Source organism: Mirounga angustirostris, unplaced genomic scaffold, assembly GCF_029215605.1.
Source record: "Mirounga angustirostris isolate CCGP_5_RB_7025 unplaced genomic scaffold, mMirAng1.0.hap1 SCAF_1, whole genome shotgun sequence".
Classification (NCBI taxonomy): domain Eukaryota; kingdom Metazoa; phylum Chordata; class Mammalia; order Carnivora; family Phocidae; genus Mirounga; species Mirounga angustirostris.
This window is the reverse complement of record NW_026991709.1, coordinates 25,224,547-25,231,299: the sequence shown is the minus strand read 5'-3', so window position 1 is coordinate 25,231,299 and position 6,753 is coordinate 25,224,547.

Genomic DNA, 6,753 nt, shown 5'->3' with positions numbered 1-6,753 from the left:
ATGAAAACCTTTTTGTTGATTAACTGCAAATTGGTGTTGGTGAGATCTAACAAAATATCAAACCCTTTCATTTGTGACCCAGTAAGTTAAGGGAAAGTTTTGCAACTCTTAGGGAGTGATTTAATTGTCTTTGAGGAATTGTTTATAATTCATTTAGCATTTAAAAATCTTTTTAAGTAGATTTTATTTTTTAGAGCTCTTTGGATTTACAAAAGAATTGAGACAATAAATACATAGAGCTCCCATAGTCTACTCTCCCAGTTTCCCTTATTATTAATATTTTATATGACCTCTATTACAATTAATGAACCAATATGAATACATTATTATTAACTAAATTTCATTGTTTATTGAGATTTCTTTCATTGTTACATGATATCTTTCTCTGTTCCAGAATCCAATCCAGTCCACATTTATTTGTCATACCTCCTTAGGCTCCTCTAGACTGATATTTTCTCAGAATTTTCTTGTTTTTGATGACTGATAGTTTTGAGAAGTATTGGCTAAGTGTTTTATAGGATGTCTCTCTATTTGAATTTTTGTTCAATATTTTTCTCATGGTTAGAATTGGCTTATAGATTTTTGGAAGGTAGACCACAGGACTAAAGTGCTTTTTTTTTTTTTTAAAGATTTTATTTATTTATTTGAGAGAGAGAGAATGAGAGAGAGAGCACATGAGAGGGGGGAGGGTCAGAGGGAGAAGCAGACTCCCTGCTGAGCAGGGAGCCCGATGCGGGACTCGATCCCAGGACTCCAGGATCATGACCTGAGCCGAAGGCAGTCGCTTAACCAACTGAGCCACCCAGGCACCCCTAAAGTGCTATTTTTATCACATCAAAGGAAGGGTACTTTCTATCAACAAGACTTGTCCTTGTTGATATTGACCTTGATTACCCAACCTAGATAGCATTTGACAGATTTCTCCACTGTAAAGTTACTCTTTCTCTCATGTACTTTTTATACTGTATGCAGCCCACAATTAAAGAGTGTTATGTTCCTCCCTCTTGAAGGTGGAGTATCTACATAATTTATTTAGAATTCTTCTGCAGAGGAGATGTTTCTTCTTCTTCACTTATTTATTTATGAAATCACTGATTTATATCAGCATGGAATCATTGATATTTATTTTATGCTTTGGGTTATAACCTAATACTACTTTATTAATTTTGTTGTTCAAAGGAGGTGGTCATTGGGAGCTTTTTCAGTGGAAAAATGTGATTTAGTGTCCCTGTAATTTACTGCTCCCTCATGAATGAAAGTATTTCCATTTTTTTGAGCCCTTCTTACTTTCTGACACTATAAGATGTTCCAAGCTTATCTTGTAGCAATTCTAGAATCTACCATTTCTCCCAGGAGCCATGATGTATTGGTCAGTGGTATTAGAGACCAAGATCTGGTTGTGAGGTGGGATCACTGGTACTGGATTTTCATTGCTTCTAGGACTTCTGAGTTGACAAAATGAGGAAATATATGTGCATATACTAACCAGTACATATACATCTATATACATATCTATGATTATTACTATATGTAACCATCTATATTTAAATTAAAATAAATATGATTTTGTACTGATGCCTCCAACTGTAGTCCATTACCATGTGGATCATTCTAGTCTCTTCCTTTTTCTTGTTTGTAAATTCCCACTCCACTAGTAAGAAATCTGGCTTCCACTGCATGCCATGCCATTCATTTATTTAATTGTTCAATTCCATAGTATACTATGTACATACACACACACACACACACACACATACTGGTTTCCCATGGGGAAAAAATTATCAATTAGAAGAAAGTTCTTATGTACACGTTCTTTAGTTTACAGACTCTTACTACTTAGGTCAACCACTAGTCCTCTCAACCCCTTAATTGAGGTTGTTCCATATATTTGTAATACAGATATTTTTCACAATTAGTATTCCTTCTTGAATGCTTCTTGAAACCCCCAATATTTTTTAAGATTTTATTTATTTATTTGAAAAGAAGTGAGAGGGAGGGAGCATGAGTGCACTAGAGGGGTAGAGGGAGAGAATCTTCAAGCAGACTCCCCACTGAGCATGGACCCAGACACGGGGCTCAATCTCACAACCCATGAGATCATGATCTGAGCTGAAACCAAGAGTCAGACATTCAACTGACTGAGCCACCCAGGTGCCCCCAAAATATTTTTCTAAGTTGCATACATTAAGGTTAACTCTGCGTGCTATAAAGTTCTATGGGTTTTGGAAAATGCAAAATGTCATGCATTCATGATTACAGATTTCATACAGAATAATTTTACAACCCTAAAAATAAATACCCTGTGCTTCACCTATCCTGACTTCCCCCACTGCCAAACCCAGGCAATTACTGTACTACCTTTACTGTTTTGCATTTTTCAGGATATCATATAACTGGAATCATATAGTATGCAGTCTTTTCAGACTGGTTTCTTTTACTTAGAAATATGCATTTAAGGTTTATTCATATTTTTTTGCAACTTGATAGCTTTTTTAGCTTTATTGCTGAATAATATTTCACTGTATGGATGTACCACAGTTTGTATATCCATCCACTTATTAAAGAGCATCTTGGTTACTTCTGGGTTTTGGTGATTATGAATAAAGCTGCTATAAACATTTGTGTGCAAATTTTTATGTGGACGGAAGTTTTGAACTCAGATGGGTAGATACTTAGAGCACAACTATTGGTCATATAGTAAGTCTTCATTTAGTTTAGTAAGAAACTGTCAAACACCCTTCCAAAGTGGCTCTGCCATTTTGCATTCCCAACAGCAATAAATGAGAGTTCCTGTTGCTCAATATTCTGGCCAGTAGTTCTTGGGTGTTATATTTTGTTTCTTTTTTCTATGTATTTCAGTTTGGGAAGGTTCTATTGGCATAATCTTCAAGATCACCAACTTTTTTCAGCTATTTTCATTTTACTAATGTGCCTGTTGGAGCATTATTTATTTTTACTACAGTGATTTTGATTTCAAGTGTTTCAAATATTTTGATAACTTTCTTAGAATTTCCATCTTTTTGCTTATGTCACTCATCTGGTATTTCATGTTATTTATCTTTTCCGTTAGAGTTCTTAGTAAATTAATCATAGTTACTTTAAGATTTTTTTTTTTTTTATTTGACAGAGAGAGAGAGAAAGTACAAGCGGGGGGGGGGGGGCAGGCAGAGGCAGAGGCAGAGGGAGAAGCAGGCTCCCCGCTCAGCAGGGAGCCTGATGTACGGCTCGATCCCAGGACCCTGAGATCATGACCCGAGCTGAAGGCAGATGCTTAACCATCTGAGCCACCCAGGCGCCCCTAATCATAGTTACTTGAAATCCCCCATGATAATTCTTATATTTGTTAGTTACTTGATTCTGCTTCTTGCTTTGTTTCTTCAGACTGTTTACCTGACTTTTACCATAATTATGATGTTTTGTTGAAACCCAGGCATGATATATCAATAAATTAGAACTGAGGTAAGTAGGCTTTTAGTGTGAAGTTGTATGTTAATCCTGATAGATATCAGGCTGTGTTTAGTATTTGTTACAGCCATATCCATGGGTGCCAGAGACTGCAAATTCCCCTGCTATTCTTGTTTTCCTTTCTCTTGTTGTCTTCGTGGTTCCCTAAGAATTTCTTCTTTATTTTTTATTTTATTTTATTATTTTTTTAAGATTTTATTTATTTATTTGAGACAGAGAGAATGAGATACAGAAAGCATGAGAGGGAGGAGGGTCAGAGGGAGAAGCAGACTCCCTGCCGAGCAGGGAGCCCGATGCGGGACTCGATCCAGGGACTCCAGGATCATGACCTGAGCCGAAGGCAGTCGCTTAACCAACTGAGCCACCCAGGCGCCCAAGAATTTCTTCTTTAATAAAAATTGAGCCGTGCAGCTCTTTCATCTGTAATCCACTATTATTTTACTGGTGCTTTATTGCTGTGGTAGTAAAGGTGGGGGAAAGGAAATATTCTATAACAAAAAAAATATTCTATGGCAAAAATCTCAGTCTTTTAAGTGATTTTGTCTTTCTGCTCATGTCCCTAACAATACTTATTACCTTTTCATTTTTCTTATCCCCTATCCCTATTTAGGTGAGCAGGAAAGCTAGAGGGGACTAGAATTACATAATTGTTTTTCTGCCTATGTGAGATAAATCTCAGTAAATTATTTTTCAGTGGAGAGTAGGCTTTTGTTATGCAGAATACATCAGTATATTTCAAAATAATTACTTTTCTCTTTGCCCCAACCCTTGCCAGAGGCATGAGCTGAGTTTTCTTGACTCTTCACCATGAGAACTTGGTGGTATTCCTGGTGGTTTTAAACCCTCAAAAGTGTGGAGGTCCTTCTAAGACTGCAGCCCCCACTGGTTTATTGCTCTCAAGCTAGTCCACACTCAGCCTCCAGGAATTCATCAATAACTGATTGAGTAGCTCTACCAGTTTATAGGTCGATCAGTGTCTGCTCCAGGTAAACTAATCTCAGGATCATTTCTCCATGTTCACCTGTCTCTCCAGAATCAGAGCATTACAATTCTCAGATGAGTACAAGAAAGGTCATTGCTTTTCAATTTGTTCAGCATTTTTTTTTTTTTTTTTTGTACAGATGGTTACAACAGCTCCCAAACTTTTTTCAGGTTGAAGCTCAAACCAGAAGTCCTGATCATTTCTTACATGTACAGAATTTTGGTCTTGGAGCAAAAAGCCATCAGAACTTCACAGCAGTTTATATGGAGTATAACAGAGGAACTTCCTAACTACATATTTACAATCTCCTAAATGCAGAGGTCATGAAACCTAATTTTCTTCAGTTTCTATATGAAGAACTACATTTTTCCTCTAAGGCAGTAATATATTTTCTCACAAATTTTGCAAATTTACTCCATACACACACACATGTAAAAGAAGCATAAAGACTAAATGGCCTTGGATAGAGAACAGCTTTTATACAAATGTCTACCAGATGTATGAAGCATTCCAGACATTCAATATGCACAAGAATTGCATTTCTGCCTAGGGGTCTTCAGGTTTATTTTGTGGCAAGCAACCTTAAATATGTAGCCCAATGATAGCTTTCGTTTTCATTATCTGGCATTCTCAATTTAAATGGCAACATCAACAGTTCATCTGTACTCTACCTCTTTTCCACCTCATTATTGATTTGTAGTAAAAAAATTTTTCATTTTACCACATTTGCATTTTGCCACATTTGCAGTTTACCACATTTGCATTTTGATATTGACTGATACTACACCAGCCTTTTATCTTGAGATGAAATAGGACTTTTTTTTTTTTTCCTTTTTCACTTATGGACAACCACTTTCAATTACTAACATGAGGGTAACCAAGAGGGCTTCTCCCTCAAAGGATGCTAATTTTTCTTTTTACTACTGTATCACTTGTGCTAGTTAGTGATCATGTTTAATTTCTTATTCAATGAATTACACTATAAACCTAGATAACTCTGCTCTAATGCAAAATTAAAACAAACAAACAATCAGGCTATTTCATACTGAAATACTGATTAAGGATTATTTTGAAACTTGGAAATCCAACCACCTTATATCTGCATTTCCACATGGCAAAAATTGGCTTGACTGGACTAAATGTTACTATCGTAAATTACCAAGTTTATTATTTCCTTGTGTGTGTGTGTGTGTCTGCATATACTCAACTTACTGAAAATTAAGGAAGTGGGCTCCTTCATTAAATACAATGCATTTAGTTGAGAAAATATAAATAAACCAAAATAAATAATTTTGGTATACACTAAGGCAATTTTTAGTCTTAATTACAAAAATAAATGATGATTGTGATTTGGAGAGTAAAGTATTGTTTAGAGAAGATTTCTGGACTATATCATACAAACTAGATTTACAAATTCTTTTATCCTCGGCTCAGGCATTTTTCTTTTAAAGAAACATATTATGTTGACATATGTTTATCTAGTTTAAAAATTAGGTTATTTTACTTCCATATCTCTCAAATTGGCAAAGTCATTCCATGAATGGAGCTAACCAAGAAAAATGTGCTCTTTCTCAAGTATAATTCTATCCTGACTCGTACTCGATTCTTAAATGTCTAGTATTATCTCCATATTGCTATTTTATGAGGATTTAAACACATGAACTCTTCACTGAGGGTTGGTATCATGAACTCATAACAGATAATCACTGGCAGAGAATAACTATCACACTGAAAGGCTGTCGAACTTGTATTGGCTTACCTGAGAATTGAAGTTGAGTCTCAGATTCTCATGAATGATTTTCAAATATAATTAATTGATATTTTTTTTGTTTCTTTTAGTTACTGTTGTGAATATCAGAATACTTCAGCACTTAATGGCTTAACAATAACATTTATTTCAAAATCTATTCCAAGTTCAAAAATTCAAAGAAAGTACAGTGCAGATGCTTGTCTCTGCTCCATAGGGGTAGAGCTATAGTTGAGAAGTCTTCCAGCCTGGGTGAGATCCACTGCTTGGAGCTGGAATGATCCAAAGGAATATCCGCTCACATGTCTAATGGTTACTGCTGGCTTTTATCCTAGGTCTCAGCTGGACTGTCAGTGTAAACACCAGCATATGGGCTCTCCATATGACCTGGGCTTCCTCAGCATGGTGGCCTTAGGGCCACTAGACTTCCTACATGACAACCCAGGGCTTCAGTGATAGTGTTCCAGTGAACAATACAGTAGCTACATTACTTTTATGACCCAGACCCAGAAGTAATTGAGGACCACTTCTTGCCACTCATTCTCTGTGTTACAAGCAG